Source organism: Macrotis lagotis, chromosome 4 (assembly GCF_037893015.1).
Source record: "Macrotis lagotis isolate mMagLag1 chromosome 4, bilby.v1.9.chrom.fasta, whole genome shotgun sequence".
Lineage (NCBI taxonomy): Eukaryota > Metazoa > Chordata > Mammalia > Peramelemorphia > Peramelidae > Macrotis > Macrotis lagotis.
The window spans coordinates 195,762,285-195,779,902 of record NC_133661.1 but is presented as its reverse complement, the minus strand read 5'-3'; the positions used below and the strand labels follow the sequence as shown (position 1 = coordinate 195,779,902).

Here is a 17,618-nt window from a genome sequence, read left to right as displayed (position 1 = left end):
CAAGAATTTCCAAGACTTGGTCAAGAAACTCAGTACCATATACTCACAATTGTTATTTTTATCATTGTGTCAATGAAGTTAAACTCTTCAGAAAAGAAAGATAAATTATGGAGGTGAACTTGGGCCTCAGTAAAAAAGACAGAATCTGAGAATAGATTTTAGATTTCAGAGTTTCAACCTAAAGTATTGCAAGAATGGTTTCTTGGCCAATGTTCTAGTATATTTTACTGATTCCTGCCACAATCCATATGTGTTCTCTTCCTCCCCAAAAAAGTTATTTGTAAAGATTTTCTATTTTCTTATGTCTACATTTTGTACCAAACCAACCACCCACCTCAGTAGAATAGAAGTAGAATAGATAAGTAGAATAATAAGTAGAATAGTAGAATATATTCAGTAAAATATAATATAATCCTTGATCTTAGGGACTACCTTGCTTTGCCTTCTGTATTCCCAGAAACTAGCATTGTGACCTTGCATATAATCAGATACTTGTGATCTCTTTGATGAATATGTTTCATTCAATAGGATCATGACTCAGCTATGCCTGTCCATCCCATATACTTATTTATCAACCCCCATAAGTTCACTGCAAAGGATACATCCAACCTTCTAAGTATCTTTCTTATGTTTTCCCCCCTTATAAGAATAAGGTAAACCCCAAAAATCAAAGACCAGCATCTCTCCCTAGACCACCTTCAAGATCTGGAGCTTGACCCTGCTCCTCCCCAAACAAATATGATCCAGGGAAGCAATCTCTTTTGAGAAGGAGCCAACTATTGTAACCACCACCAATATTAACTAGTGACCAACTTCCACCTACAGGAATTGGTGACCTGGGGAATAGCAGTACTTACCAGGCAATCAGTCCTGTGGAGATAGGGTTCATCATCTCAACTTCTACCAATACCCAATGTCACCAACAAAGTTGGTAAGCTAGACAAACTGAAATATAAAGGTTTTCTTGAAAAAAAGGCTGAATGCTTAGAGTGCATCAAATGTCTCCTATTTCTCTGATCATATTTCCTTTAAACCCCTGTGGACACTGTCCAGTACCTTGTGCCCAAAAGTCCTGGAAAAAGGAGCTACATTTCTTCTAATTTAGAACCCTATTGCCACAGTCATCATTCAAACTGAACATCCTCTACTTAGAGCCATACTATTCCAACTATCACAATCATCAACTTCTACCTATATACACCCAAGCAAAAGAACCATGGGAATAGCAACAATCTCCAGGCTACAGGCTACACATCTAGCCCACCCCTGCAGCCATCATTCAGTGGAGTAATTCTTGTGGAGATATGACCTGTCAACTGCTTCTTCAAGTCCTATAAAGCACTAGTCCTCAGTAGTCATATTTATGAAAGAACCAAAAATAAAATTTATTATTATCTAAGCTATTTGCATTGACAAAGAGTTCAACAAAAGTGGTTTTATCAATGGAAAGAACAGTAATGAATATGTATTTCTTTGCTTTATTGCTACATTGTTTTCTGTTCTATTGCATTTTTACTTGTTTTGTTAAATATTTCCCAATTACATTTTCTTTTTTCTTTTATTTATTTTTCCAACTACGTACAAAGATAGTTTTCTTAATTTATCCATTTGCAAGTTTTTGAGTTCCACATTTTTCTACCATCCTCCCCTCCCTCCTACTCCCTAAGGCAGTGAACAATCTTATAAAGGTAGTACATGTACAATCTTGTTTAACATATTTCCCTAATAGTCACGTTGTGAAAGAAGAATTAGATCTAAGGAAGGAAATAACTATGAGAAAGAAAGAAAAAACATAAAAGAAACTTTAAAAAAGTAAACATAATATGTTTTGCTCTGCAATCAGACTCCATAAGTTGTTTTTCCCCCTCTGGATGTAGATGGCATTTTCTGTAACAGGTCTCTCAGGATTGTCCTGCTGAAAGGAGTTGCATCCATCATAGTTGATCATCTCACAATATTGCTGTTAATGTAGAATATTCTCTTGGTTCTGTTCTCTTTACTCAGAATCAGTTAATGTATGTCTTTCCAGGGTTTTTCATGATTTTTTTACAGAACAATAATATTCCATCACATTCATATACCATAACTTGTTCAGTCATTCCCCAATTGATGGGCAACCCTTCGATTTCCAATTCTTTTCTATTACAAAAAAGAGATGCTTTAAATATTCTTGTACATATGGATTTTTCCCCCTTTTTAAGATCGCTTTGGGATATAGACCTAGAAGTGATATAGCTGGAACAAATAGTATGCACAGTCTTATTGCCCTTTGGGCATTCTGCTCTCCAGAATGTTTAGATCAGTCCAAACTCCACCAATGCATAGTTTCCCAGGTTTCTCTCATACTATCCAAAATTTATCATTTCCTTTTTTTGTCATTTTAATCAATCTGATAGGTATGAAGTCATAACTCAGAGTTGTTTTAATTTGGATTTCTCAAATCAATAAAGATTTGGAGCATTTTTCATATGACAATAGATAGCTTTAATTTCTTCATCTGAAAATTGCCTGTTCATATCTTTTTATCATTCATCAACTGGAGAATGAATTGTATTATTTGAAATTTGATTCAAATATCTATATATTTTAGAAATGAATCCTTTATCAGAAACACTAGATGTGAAAATTTTATCTCATCTTTCTGCATTCCTTCTAATTTTGGTTGCATTGGTTTTGTTTGTATGAAAACTTTAATTTAATGTATTTGGAAATATCCATTTTGCATTTTTTTGGTCATAAACTTGTCCCCCCTCCATAGATCTGACAGACAGACTATTCTTTATTCTCCTAATTGGCTTATGTTATCATCCTTTTTGTCTAAATTCTGAAGTTGCTGCATTCTAAGAACCACTGGAGCTTTCCTTCTGACTTACTGAAACCTCCTATGTGTGTTGTTTCTCGATATTAAAATGCATGCTCTATAAGAGAAGGAATTATCCTGCTTTTCTAGGATAGCTCAATAGTACAGTAATTACATCTGAAGTTGGAACACCTGAATTCAAATTTAACTTCAACAATTAGGATTGTGACCCTAAGCAAGTCTCCTTCAGTTACCCCCACCTCCCCTATCAGAGTTGTGAAGATTAAATAAGACAAGATCTATAAAGCTCCTACATAAATCTTAAAGTCCTATATTCATGTTTATATTTTATATAAGTATTATGATCAGAATAAATGCAAAATTAAGGAAACCTTGAGCAAGTCACTTCATTTGACCAGAATATAGTTTTCTCATTTATAAAAAGTCAGAAGAGTTCTCTTCCTTACTTTTCTCTCCATAAATCTAAAGTTATGTCTCATCTTGATCTAGATATAGATATACAGATGTTATAATTATAGACAAGGAGACTCAAATATAGATTAGGAATAGAAATATAGCTATATTATCATTCTATTCAGTTGATTCCAACTCTTCGTGATCCTATATGGTCTTTTCTTGGCAAAGGAACTGGAAAATTGAACATACCTGAAAATTCTATATCCAGTGATCCATAGTTTATGTTCCACAAAGGACTATTTTGGGGACCTATTCTACACTTTTCTCTCTTCCTTTATTTAATATGTCTTAGGAAAGTGTTACTGTACATTTGCCACTAAGTAAAAAAGAAAGTAAGATGAGGACTGAAACAGATTTATCCCTCAATGTTTGGGAATAATTTTTAATCTCTGGAGGACAAAATTAATATTATTTGTCTATCTATATCTGCATCCAGCGATCATATTTGAACTCACTAGCTAGTGGCCCTGGATAAGTGACCTGGGAACTCTTAGCAACAATCAAGAATATATAGAATTCACAGCAGGCAGGTAGATTACAAATCATTTGGTCCCATCTCCTCACTTTTCATGAAAGGAAAATTTGTCCCAGAAATAATGGACTGCATTGATGTAATTCTTGTGGTTTAGATATTAAACACCTTATTTCAGGTATTGTATTTGATCTTCACAAGCCTGTATTGTCTCTATCATATTGAATGAATAAAGTGAGGCTTACGTTGACTAATGGACTCAAATTCAGATATATGATATTCAAGTTCACCACTGATGCCACTAAACCATAAGATGTGGAGGTTTCAAAATATGTAGAAAACAATATTACATTGCTCATAATCTGATAAAGCCTTTCAGTATTTGTATTTTTGTGAGAAAAATTGAGGTTCTTTTAGATTGATTTTATGGTTATTTTTTATTCATTTTGAACTTAAATACATAGACAAAAAGAGAGCATTTTCATGTACACAACCCTGGACAACATAAAAAGATTCGCTATAAAACCATAAATTCCCATTTCACATTGTTTACTTTAAAGAAAAAAAAACTAGACAATAAATATTACACATCATTTTTAAAGCTACCTTAGTTTTCTTTGCTTTTTTTTAAATTTTCTTTTGTTCTCTGCTGCGCACTTTTTTCCCTTCCCTCTCCACCTTCCCTAGAGAAGGCTTTCATTAGCCATAAATATGCATATTCACATACACATATGTGTTTAAAAGTACATTACATATATATATATATATATATATATATATATATACATAGTATACCTATATATCAATTTATTAGCTTTTTTCTGTGTGGAGCATCTTACTTTTTATAGCTTCTTTGCAGTTGATTTGAGTATTTATAATACTCAAAATGATTCATTCATTCAAAGTTGTTCTAAGCACAATATTGATATTACTGTATATAGCATTCTTTTGGTTCTGCTCATTTCATTCTTCATTACTTTATTGTCTTTCCATGTTTTACCAAGACCAAACTGCTGACCATTTTTTTTTGCAAGGCAAATGGGGTTAAGTGGCTTGCCCAAGGCCACACAGCTAGGTAATTATTATTAAGTGTCTGAGGCCAAATTTGAACTCAGGTACTCCTGACTCCAGGGCCAGTGTTCTATCCACGTGCCACCTAGCCACCCCTGCTGACCATTTCTTTAAGCACAGTAGTATTCCATCATAATAATATACCAAACTTGTCTAATCATCCCAATGTATGGGCCTCAACTCAATTTTAATTCTTTGCCACCACAAAAAAAAAGTTTTAAATATTTTAGAACATAGAAATTCTTTTCTTTTTTCCCTAATCCTCTTGGGAAACATACATAATAGTGGTGTTTCTGGATCAAAAGGTATACACAGTTTTATAACTCTTTGGGAATAACTCCAGATTTCTCTCCAAAATGGTTGAATCAGTTCACAGTTTCACCAACAGTGAATTAGTGTACCACCTTTTCTACATCCCCTTCAACATAACCTCATGGTTCATAAAAAAAACTTTTGGTTTTACTTTTGTGAAAGTTAAACATCTGAGAGCTATATTATCAATAGAAATATCATGACTGATATTAGAAATAAAGTAATCTTTCTGTAACTCTCTTGACCCTTTCCTCAAATGTAATCAGGGCCATTTATAAGACATTTTTTGAGAAAAGAAGCAGATTTAAAATCCATGTTCTCATAGAATTAATTGAAATATATGATAAGAAACATTAATCTTAATACACTTTTAATCTACTTTGTAGGTTTTGAGAATCAGAATTTTTAAATTGGCAAATTATCATTGTTGACCATTTGTTATTCAACTGAATTGAGATCCATCACTACAAGAATATAGGGTCTATTAGCCAAACTAAACTATGTTTTTCAGAAAGCTCACAAAATCTAAGCTGATAACTTAATGGAACAATTGTCCACATTTTAAAAAAAATTACAAAAAGTATTCAGCAAAGAACTCTTTTATGTACCCTAACTCTCACTAAAATTTGAATTAATTCAACAATTCTTTTGGGGGGAGGTTGGCAAGGGTAATGTGTTAGGTGACTTGTCCAAGGTCACACAACTAGGTAATTTTTAAGTGTCTGAGGTCAGGTTTGAACTCAGGTACTCCTGACTCCAGGGCCAGTACTCCATCCACTGCACCACCTAGCTGACCCTGATTCAACAGTTCTTCATGGAACAACTGCTTGTGTGCATTGTTTTTTCTAAAAACTCTAGGAATACTTTTTTTCCAGGCCATGAACTTTGTCCTAAAGGAGCTTAAAATTTCACCTTCCCCATTCTCACATAGAACATTGATCCTCTCATTATCAAATTGTATTTTGTACTACAACTATTTGTATACATCTTATCTTTAATGTAAATCATTGCCACAAGGAAGAGACCAAAAGAGCCTAGAAACTACCTCAGCCAGCAGAGATTCTTCTTGCCAGGTAGAGAGATGTGGCAGCCAAAGGCAACATCAGTTTATAACATAAACTAATTTGTGAAATCATAAAGAGGAGGGTGGTTGAAGATTATGAGCTGTATTGACTCATAAAACAGTAAGAATCCCTGGAAGGAAAAACAAATTTATAGAAAGCTTGGCAGGAGACTCAACTAAGTAAAACCATCCCAAGGGTATTTAAGGATGAACTAGAAAAAAAGACAAACACCTTACCCCTCTAAAGAGGAAAAAGACTGGTAAGGATAGATACAGCAAAATTTTTAATCTTCTAATGAAAGTGGAGCCTCTCATTTGAATTCTATCATGATATTTGTTAAGATGTTGCATAAGGAGGAGAAAATGTCCCTAGATAAAATGGAGATGGAAAGATAAATTAAACTAGGTCAAGCACATGAACAGGAGGTTTGTAATTGAGATAACACAACTTGGAAGGGATTAAAGGATTGACTCTTAAAGCATCTAAAAATGGAAAGGATAGGAAAAGTTTGGGGAAAAGTTAGGTCCTTACTATACCAAAAAAGGGAGGACCAAGAAAATATTAGTAACTACCAATTCATGTTCCTCTTCCATTTTAATAAAAGCTTTATGAGAAAAATATATATAAGCATTAAGGACATTCTTGATGAAGGGAATAGGTAGGATTTTGCAAATGATATTCTACAGGATACCTCATCTCTCAGTCAAATAAATGACTAAAAAGAATAAAGAACATAAACCTCACTGGTATATTATTTGTTATCTATAAAAATATTATCTTGTAATGCAAAATATTGCTTTAAAGACTTCTCCAGCAAAGTGTCTCCCACGCACATGTCAAAATCATTAAGAGATTTTGAAAGATGTAACAACAGAGATAACTTTGTTTAATTACCATGTGATTACAAATATCAAGCAAGTCATAAATTGAGAGATGTAGACTTGCCAAAGATATTTTGCTGTTGTGGAGCATTTCTAGGACAGAGTTCAAATGGAAGAAGAATTCTCTATAGCTGGCAAGGGCTACAAAATGTTTCTTCTAATTCTTCTATTTGCAGGTGACATTGTGTTATTTTCATCAAGTACTGAAACACCAAAGTCACCAAATGAGATCTATAATTACTCAGAGTAGTTTTGTCTAACCATCCAAATAGGAAAAACCAAGTGGATGAAGAATACTGATGTTTCCAAACTGTGGTATGTGACTGACTGGACAGCCAAAATTGGTCTATCAGTCAATATAAGTTGGACAAACACTGTTGATAAATAATGATCCAGGCCTAGAATTAAGTGAAAAAGACAAAAGACTGACTTGCCTCTGCGATATTACATGGTGCTTTTAATGTACCAAGTTTTTAGTTTTTACACTCACACACAGAGAAATAGAGAGAGAGAGAGAGAGAGAGAGAGAGAGAGAGAGAGAGAGAGAGAGAGAGATTTTCATAGGTTTTTGTATGGTCATAAATTATGAAGTACCAAAGAATCCAAGGAGTTTAGTTTAGACTTATTTGAAGAGCAATCACTCTATATATTAGTAGGCTGCAACTCATTGCCAATAAAGGAGTTCAAGATAAGTGATAAAAAGAATGTCATCAGGGATTATATGATCATAAAAAAAAGAGTTCAATCATATGATGAGAATTAAGGTTAACTGAGGACAGTCTCTGTTCATCAGGATCCATGCAATGTCAAGACATCTAGAGAAAGACCTTCCAATACATTGGGTAACCTCCCCTGCCATGGAGGATTTGAAAGATTTGGATAAGTGTCAAACAGAATGGACAAGAATGGTTAGGCAGGAAATGGAGTGAGTCACTACACTAAACAAATCGTATATTCGTGAAATATCAAAGTCTTTATGGTATAAATTTAGAGCCTACAGAACTAAGAAAATAATGGAAGTACAAAAAGAAATGAGGAAGTCAGAAAGAAATGATTTGTGGGGGGAAATTAATTTAATTCACAGATACATTATATCTCCAAATAATGACTTTTGAAACAAAATTAGAATTCATTTTTCCCATAGAAACATTATATGTGGTAGCCAGTTTGCCAAAATAGCCAACTAACCCTAATTAGCCTATAATTCATTAGAAATATAATCTACCTACCTTGTGAGATCTTGAGGTTGAGTAGACTGCAAATTCAAGATAAATCAAAGGCATATCTTGAAGGTCAAAAAATCTCCTGAAATCTTAGGTTGCATTATATCCTATTATAGTGTCCAGTACAATGGAAGTAATAGTTAGATTGCCACTGTTTCTGGTCAGATCACATCTGAAATGTTGTGTTCCATTCTAGGTACCACATTTAATAAGGATATTGGCAAGTTAGAGAGGGTGCAAAGCAGAGTAGTCAAGAAGTCAAAAGGACAAGAGATTATGTTGCATGAGAATTGGTAAGAGAAAGTGGAGAGTTTTCTCTAGATTTTTGTATCCCCCATTGCCTGGGACATAATCAATGCTTTTTAAATATTTGCTGTATTAGGAAAGATGACTTACAGAGAAATATGATAGCTGTCTTCACATATTTGAAGGATTGTCACCTGGAAAAGGAATTTTATTCATTTGACTTGGCCTCAGAGGACAGACAGACCTAGGAATAATGCATGAAAGTTATTGAAATGCACATTTCATTAACAGTTCATAGGATAATATATCATATATTTGGATCTGGAAGGGACCTTAGAAATCACCTAGTTTGACTCCTTCTTTTACTGACTAAGAAACTAAGAACCAAAGGAGTTAAACAAATTTCCTAATGTTATAATGATAGTTATGAAAAATGCAAGATTCAAATTCAAGTGCTCAGGATTTAGTATTTTTCCCATTGTGCCATATTGAAAGACAGAGTTTATTTTTATTTTCTTCAGTTTTCACATTTGCCTCAACAACTCTGACTGAACCACATCCATTATAGTACTTTTGCCTTCTAGTGGGTTTTTTTATGGTGGCATCAGGTCATTAGTTGAGAAGACTTGAATTCAAACATGGCCTCAGACAGTTTCTAGCTGTGTGTGTTTCCTTATCTATAAAATGGAGATAATAATAGTACACACTTCCCAAGGTTATTGGGAGGAACAAATGAGAAAGTATTTAGTTCCTGGAGCATAGGTAGTAGTATATAAATGTTAGTTGCTGTTGCTGTTGTTACTATCATTATTTTTGTGTTGAATAACAAAATGATTAGTGCATAGAACAGTCTGTCCTTTGGACTTAATATATAAATGTATTATTCATATATTCTTATTAAAAATGTTTAATGGTTATAATATACTAATTCATGTATCAAACTATATTTTAGTTCATAAAAATAGCTTATATTGGTATCATCCATGGGATCCAAGAGTTTTAATACATATTTTAATTATATATTTAAATATAAATGGCCACATTATCTGCCTTACCAATATACACTCCAGAGCCCCATCTGATTTGCCAGGGAAACTTAAGAAGCCTTGGGTCTTGATGCCCAACATGAAACTGAAACAAAAGGACCACTGGACTTTTCCATTGGAATTACAACTGAAATCTATATATATATATGTTGTCTCCCAACCCCCGATTAAAAGGTAAACTTCTTTATTTGACATTTATTGAATATGTCATTAGGAGCAAGAAGTGTCTCACTTACCTGTTTGTTTGTGCTCCCAGTATTCATTATTGTGCTTGATATGTAGTATTTGTACTTGTTTCACCAAATTATCATGCATCATCACTTCTGATGCCAACAAGGATTATCTGAAGATCATAAATTCATGAATCCACAGATCAAAGAGGAAACATATGAAATATCTAGACCAGTATCCTAATTTTATGGAAGTAAAAACTGAGAACTACAGAGGTAAGGTAATTTAGGTAAAGTCATGTAGGAAGTTATCAGATGAAATTATGGATCTAGACCTTAAAACATTAGCAGCAACATTATCAACAGAAATACACAGAGATAGGTTGTGTGGTTTAGTAGAGAGAAGAGCAGTCAAGTAATTAGGAAGAAATGGATTCAAGTTCTATATCTGATTTATAATTGCTGGAAAATATTGTATAAATCATTTTGCTTCTTAATACTTGAGGCTATTATCCCTGGGTGGAAGAGATTTTTCTAATAGAAGTTCCCTAAATGAATGAAATCACAGGTCTAGATATAGGGATGTAAATATGTAAACAAATATACATAGAGGTTGACATGGATGCATCATAGGTAAATATGTGTATATATGTGCGTACATATTTGCATATATACTAGAAAACTCATTCCTCCTGACTCTCAATACTTTCTGCTATACTACACTTTCATTATGAAATTGACAGAATTCTTAGTGAAAATATCCAATCACAAATCACAGACATCTTTCATGCTTTACTTTAGCACTAACTTAGACATCATTTTTTCTAATATTATATGGTGCAAAAATTTTTCCCACTCTCCTCACAAACCTTGTATCAACACTTCCAGAAGGAAAGAAAAGGTGAGAGACAGAGACAGAGAGAGACAGAGAGAGGTAGAGACAGAGACAGAGACAGAGACAGAGACAGAGACAGAGACAGAGATAGAGACAGAAGGAGGGAGGGAGGGAAGGAAGGAAGAAGGAAGGAAGGAAGGAAGGAAGGAAGGAAGGAAGGAAGGAAGGAAGGAAGGAAGGAAGGAAGGAAAGAAGGAAGGAAGGAAGGGAGGGAGGGAGGGAGGGAGGGAGGGAGGGAAGAAGGAAGGGAGGAAGGAAGGGAGGAAGGAAGGAAGAAGGATTTACTCAGTGTGTACTTTGTGACAGTGCAGTGTGCTAACAAGGCAAATAAATGTCCACTCCTTGCTCTAAAAGAGCTTATATTCTAATAGAGAATAACAATATGTATAGAAGAGTGGTATGAGGGAGGGGTGCTTTTGTCAGGGAAGTCCCAGAGAGGAATAAGCAAGTATGGAGTAAACTTAGGCAACACAGTATGAATATGACCTGGAAATATTTAGTCATGGTAGGTCTTGATTGGTCTAGTTTTGTTGAGTCATTAACAACCAGTAGCCCAGAGATCTTGGAAAGAACTGGAGTACCAACTAGACATAAAAGACAGAGCACAGAAATGTGACTTCAAAATGGAGAAAGGAAAAAAGAATGAGAGAGAAAGAGGAAAGGAAGGAAGGGAAGGGTGGAGAAAGAAATATCATCAACAGAGGGAGGGGAAAAGAAAGACAGAAAAGGAAAGAAAAAGTCCAAAGCTTTATTCATATTACCTAAACTGGTAGAGACCAAGGTTCTAGTCCCATCTCTTCATCAACCAGCTCAGGCTAAGTAAACAGGTAAAAAGGTCACAAAATCATTCCAAAAGTCTTAAAATTCTGGTTGATTCATGCTGTAGTTATATATAGGAGGAAGAATTTGTCAGAGATTCTCTTCTTAGGAAGTTAATGGCAACTATAGTTCTTTTTGTGTACTTTTTGAATCTTGAGACATGAAACACAGGGAAGTGACACATACAGTGACCAAAGGGCCAATGAGTTTATAGGGCTAAGGGCCAAAGCCTATTTTGTATTGCAGAAAATAGTCCTATTAGAATTTCTTTCTCTCCTGATCCATCCACATAAGGCCAAGAAGTTACACTTAATTAGGCTATTAAAGTTCCAGCCACTGTCTGCATCTAAGTCATTAAAGGTCTCCATGGGATTCAGCTGTACATGGTACTTGGATTTCTCTGTTCCATCTGCTATGTCCAGAACACTGAGTAAAAACTGTAAATTGGGGCTAGCAGGGTGTAGAGAAGAGTAGAATAGCAAGAAGTTTAAATGAAGTGGAACTGTATTGAGTTTAAATGAAGTGAAACATGTATTGAGTGTGTTCTTGAGCATTTCTTCTGGGGTGTTCAGTGTCCTCTCTCAACAGAGTAATAGAAGTAGAAGAAGCTCTCAGTGAAGGAAGTCATTAGAGGTTTTCAACTACTCTATGCCTAACCACTAAAAATTTATGAAGTGGCAGGGAGAAAACAATAATAGAATGTGGCGCCTAAAGATAAACTGACTGAACCATTTCTATTGATTAGGATAAAAATTCCATCCAGAACTATTAGTTATGGAGAATTTTAATATGCAGGTAACCCACAAGAATAGACAAAAATGTATTGGGAAATCATAATGCATTTTCTCATAGAAATAGGTCCAGAAAACCCATTTCACCCATAATAGGACTTCATTAAAAGACATTATGGGGTAGTAGAGAGTCAACTTTAGAATTAGGAAGAGCTAGATTCAAATCCTTATGTCTTTGTTGCACATGAGTTGGGACTTGACATAGTCATTTACACAGAAACACAGGAAACTCTTCTAGTGAAAGAAGTTATAGAAGTGTTAACCATCCATGCATCAATTTAAGGGAATTTTCTTACCCCCAAATACCCTAAACTAATGGAATTGCATGTCATGGCTAAAGGGAGAAAATTAGTTAAATAAGAGTGAAACGTAAAGTTCATGACCCAAACCAAGAAGATCCTGAAACTTGTCTATGCCCCTTCCCCAAAATGATCATTGTCCATCTTCTACCATAAGCCAGAGGACTATTGGAATACCACTCCTCCATTCTTTGCTCTCCTCTTTCCTCTCAGTATTCATAGCTAAGGAATGGAGAAGAGGAGGTGAGAAAAAAAGGACCAGTCTTCTAGTGTGAGGCAAAAGAGTGACACCATCCAGGGAGTGTTTTGTATTCTGCCCAACAAGGAATATTTTTCCATCCCTCTCAACACCAACTTCTGTGGTATGTCAACCTTTTTATTATTCAAATGTTCCTAAATTTATCAGATGTCTCTTCAGTAATTATATCCACCCAGAAAAAAAATGGATATGAATAAGATGACCTAGGACCATTATCTCCCAAGGAAATAATTTTTATAGTTTAAGGAAGGGGAATTACTGGTCCCCTCACTAGTACCACAGATTCATTTTGTAAAATTTTTTAAGTTGTTGTCCAGGTTTGTGTAGTACTCTTGACCCAGGTAATAAGTCTTCTGTGATTACAGTTTCAAAAACTATCAATACAAGGAGGACAGTCTGTGTTATCTGGATGAAGGAAAAAACATGAGACAAGAAAAGCATTTATTAAGAACTTGCTATGTTCCAAGCACTGTGCTACAGTAGTTCATCAAAAGCTTGGAGTGGTACAGAAGAGCCTGGTATGAAGTCCCCACAAAGCTTGACTCTAAATATTGCATCCATTGAAGGAAATTTTTTTTTCATAAAATGTTCAAATATAAGGGGATTTTAGAGTGGTTTAAGTCTAATTCTTTCATTTTACAGTTGAGGAAACTAGGACCCAGAGAGATTAAGTGGTTTTTCCAGTGTCACATAAGAGACAAAACCAAGATCTTTTGATGTCAAATGTAGCATTTTCCTACTATTCAATTCAAACTTAACAGAATTTTCTACATGATTTATTGAAAATCTTCTCCCTCTTCTGTTATTTTTACAGTGACTATATGCTGTTGAAGAATAAAAAAAATGAGATTCCCTTGATTAGTGTGAATCAGAGTGGCAGGCTAGGATCAACACTTGTAATCTTAGAATATTGGCTAAATGGAAATATCATAGTTTATGTGGACTAAATCTTTAAGGAAACTTGAATCATGGAGTAGAATCCCTTCCTTTAATAGAAAAGGAAACTGAAACTTATCAATAAGGTAACATGGTTTGACCAATTAAGAACCCAAAGCAGCTAACTCAGAGCCTACCACCATTCCCTATGAATTTCCCACTTACATTAAATGTTACCACTTATATTTTTATTCTTTAAAAGACCCAATGTCAAAATAATCACTGGGAACAACAGAATCAAGAAAGGTTCTAGGCACAAACAACTCTGATTTAAGGTTGAATTTGTAAATCATCCTTATGTCCTTTCAGGACCAGCCTGAACTCCTCATCTAAAAGACTACTGTCACTGTCATGTGTTTAGAGAATCTCTAAGTTCAGACATGCAAAAAAGTGAATAGTAAAATAAAAATAGCTTAGGAGAAATGAAATCTTTTCTCTCCTTCTCTCTCAAGGTGAGAAAACTAACAAGCAAAACTAGCCTGCTTATGGCATGTGGTTAAATTGTCCCAAATATTTCCCCAAATCATTATGGCTTTTCCCTATCTGCTGGAATTATCTTTTCACCGGAAAAAAATAATAGCTGAAATGCTACTATTTGAGATACATTTAGGTTAACAGATGCCTTCATTTACAAAAGCTAATACTGTTTGGGTGGGTTATCAGTCATTTGTATATTAGTGTGAATTAGTTCAATCAGGTTACTTTCCTCAACCCCTAGCTACAGGGATGAGGGATGAAAACATTTTTCTGAGTGGAGTGTTGTGAAGGTAACTTTCATATAAGTACTTTGGGGAATAAGATGGTAAGTAGGTGGAATCCTGAGGGACTTAGGACCATACAAGGTACTTGAGATCTGGGAGAAAGGAGTATGCAAAGGTAGGTCTGGGTTAGATTCAAAGAAAAAACAACTTTGTTTCATGATTGTGCCTAGGGTTCACTTTGTAAGGTGTTTTCCTCTTTTTTTTTTTTTTTTTTTTTTTTTTTTTTTGCTTTTCTCATTCAAGAGACCTTATCAGAATTCAGGGCAATGATTCAGTTAATTATGAGTGAAACAAGACTTGTGGGTCCTAGGAACCTAACTAATAATAATAGTTTTTATTATATAATTATTTGGTGTTTCTAAGGAAAAATAGTTACCTCTCAACCAACTCTTTAGTAGTTTAGTATGAGAAACAAGTAACAACTTGGGAATTGGAAATAAGAAGGATCAGTGTAGAGTGTAATAATTATCTCCTCCCTCTCTGTGATCTGCTGTAGTGAGTAGCCTACTCCAAGACTAAGTGGGTCCAGAGAAGGGCTGCCAGCAGAGTGAGGACATTCCAAATCACTGCATATGTGGGTCAACTGAAAGCAGTGGGATGTTTACTTTGGAAAGAAGAGAGAGAGGGACATGTCATTCTCTTAGAACATTTGAAGAGTTTTCATGTGGGAGAGATTCAGTTTGATACCAGAGGACAGAATTGGGAAAATCACAGGGATGCAGATTTCAGTTTAATAAAAGGAAAAACTGCCTAACTATTAGAGCTCTCCAAATATTGGAACAAACTGCCCCCACGAGACAGTGAGTCCCCTTGCTTCAAGAAAAAGTCTTTAAGTGGAGAGTGGATGAAAACATGTTAGGGATACTGTAGAAGAGTTGGTAGTGGTTAGAAAAGATAAATCTCGAAACTTCCTTCAAATTCTACGATCCTTCGATGGAGAGAAGACACAAAATGTTTACCAGTTCATTTTATTTTTTAGTGAGTCCTCATTGGACTTTTTCGTTGCTTTGATGTGGTATATAGATTGAATTGGGTACACACAAGGTTAACAGCCGTCTAGAAGGAAGGCAAACGACAGGGAGGGCAAAGACATTTCCATCCTGCAGATTAACTTTGAAATGAAAACAATCGCAGTCTAGGACACTGTAAGAGTTGTCAGTGACTGAAGGAGTTCTGGTGAGTATCAGATTCGGATTAGTGACAATTCAACTACCCTAGGGGATAGGAGAGGGAATTTCGCCAAGGTCCAGATACTACATGAGAGAGAGTGAGACTTTCCTCTGAACAGTGGAGAGTTGGGTGTACGTGGCTATCGCAACCAAGTGAACACTGCCTAGAAGACTCCTGCTCAGAGATTGAGTTTGTCAGTGATCATAAAACGGGAATTGATTATTCCAGCCACAATTGATTGGGAAAGAATGCTTACTGCAGCACTGGGGGAAAGGTTAAGAGGGAATTGACCTTCTTCCTAGGTGACATAAAGTCATTAGGTAAATGAGATCTTCACACAGGAGTTTAAAAAGGTCAGGCTCAATTTTTATTTATATCATTAAAAATCAGCCTTGAGCTTCAATTTGGGGCAGAGACCTATCCTGGAGATCGAGAGACCGAAAAGTACAAAGAAAAGGCACTACTTCGGACTGTTAAGGGGTAAATCTCCTGGGAAGAACGCGATCCTGGAGTCAGTCTGCGCAGCGAGAGCCAGCTACTGACCGCTGCCTCCCCACGTGTGTGTTCTCTGCATGACGCTGAGCCTGCCTGCCCGTCCTCCCCTCTCGATACGCCCGTTCAACATTCCAAGCAAAGGCGGACAATTAAAAAATGCACATGCTACTATAAGCGTGTCTCTCAGAGTGAAAACGAGTAAAAAATGTATTTATGCACATATTTATCCCCCTAATTATAGAAATTAATCCTCTTACTTATGACTAAAAGGTAACGTCTGAGGACGTTCCTTTGATGCAGAGTAGCATCATTTGTGACTCACATTCAGACTGATTAGGGAATAATTGTTGTTAAATGCTTTACAAGTGGAGAGTGTTTAATTGAGGGGCATTCATAATTTTACAGCTTAGCACAAAATTAAGCGTAATTAAAAACTCAGAAATTCCAACTGATTTTCCAATTATTTTTATTGTCTGAGCTAATTATTACACAAGAGTATCTCTTCTCCCCAAAGGCGCGAGCAAAAAAAAAAAGTCAACCTTACCTTTTCCAAATGTTATCTACCAGACTCTGTGCTTTCTACAGGTGGAGTCATTGTAAAGGTCTAAGCACCCTCCCTCCACATTATAATTAAGCATTCCAACCCCTCTCTCTCCTAGTTCCTGCAACACTTTAGGATGTGCGAAAACGATGGCCGTTCTCTTCCACAGATCATTATGGCCTAACTCGACCTATTTGTAGAAGGATACTGAATTTTCCTCAAGAAACACTTGTCATGCATGGCGGACAGATTGGGGGGAAAAAAAATACTAGGTAAACAAAGCACTCTGGAGGTAATACCGTGCTGCCTCTTCCTTAGTATACATGAGTGGTAGGACGTAACACAGACGCATGTCTTAGATGTATGAGTCTATGATCTATATATGTTTACCTACATATATGTATATTTACAGATAAACACTCACGAAACTTTCCTTTTCCAAAACCTTTGCTTTCCACATTTTTTTTAACCAGGCATTAGGATGAAGAAGATTATGAGGTCTACTCTTAAAAAAATACCTGCTGAGGTTGACGGCATGCAGCCAAGCAAGCTTTCTTTTGGGGTAGCATCTCTTAACATCCAAATAGAGTATTCAAATGAAAGGGTTTTCAAACTCGCCTAAGCGTGTCAGGGAAAAAAAAACAGGTCCTTCCAGACAGGCCAAAATTGACCCTATTTTTTCTATCATAGTTTAGGGATAAAGAAGGGGAAAGGGGAAATCTAAAAAAAATAAAATTGGACAGAAGTGCACTTATCTATGTATATTGCAATTAGTCCATTAAATCTGAAGAAATGTTTGCTTTTCAATGGTCTGTCTTTCCAGTGATTTTTCAGGGCAGGAACTCAAGTGAAAACCGACTTTCCATCTCCCCCATCCCCCTCCCCCCTCA

The 17,618-nt window shown here is 35.5% G+C and overlaps 1 long non-coding RNA gene across 3 annotated transcripts in view; it reads right to left on the bottom strand.

Annotated features, from left to right (window-relative positions):
• LOC141522006 (uncharacterized) overlaps positions 1-17,618 on the bottom strand; it is a 32,346-nt gene that overhangs the window by 6,035 nt on the left and 8,693 nt on the right. For 2 of the 3 annotated variants that reach the window (XR_012478102.1, XR_012478104.1), the window contains exons 3-4: positions 9,829-9,935; positions 858-8,790 (exon numbers count right to left, since the gene is read on the bottom strand). This is a non-coding gene — a long non-coding RNA (uncharacterized LOC141522006). The remainder of the gene's footprint in view (positions 1-857; positions 8,791-9,828; positions 9,936-17,618) is intronic. The other variant, XR_012478103.1, reaches the window with a different exon arrangement.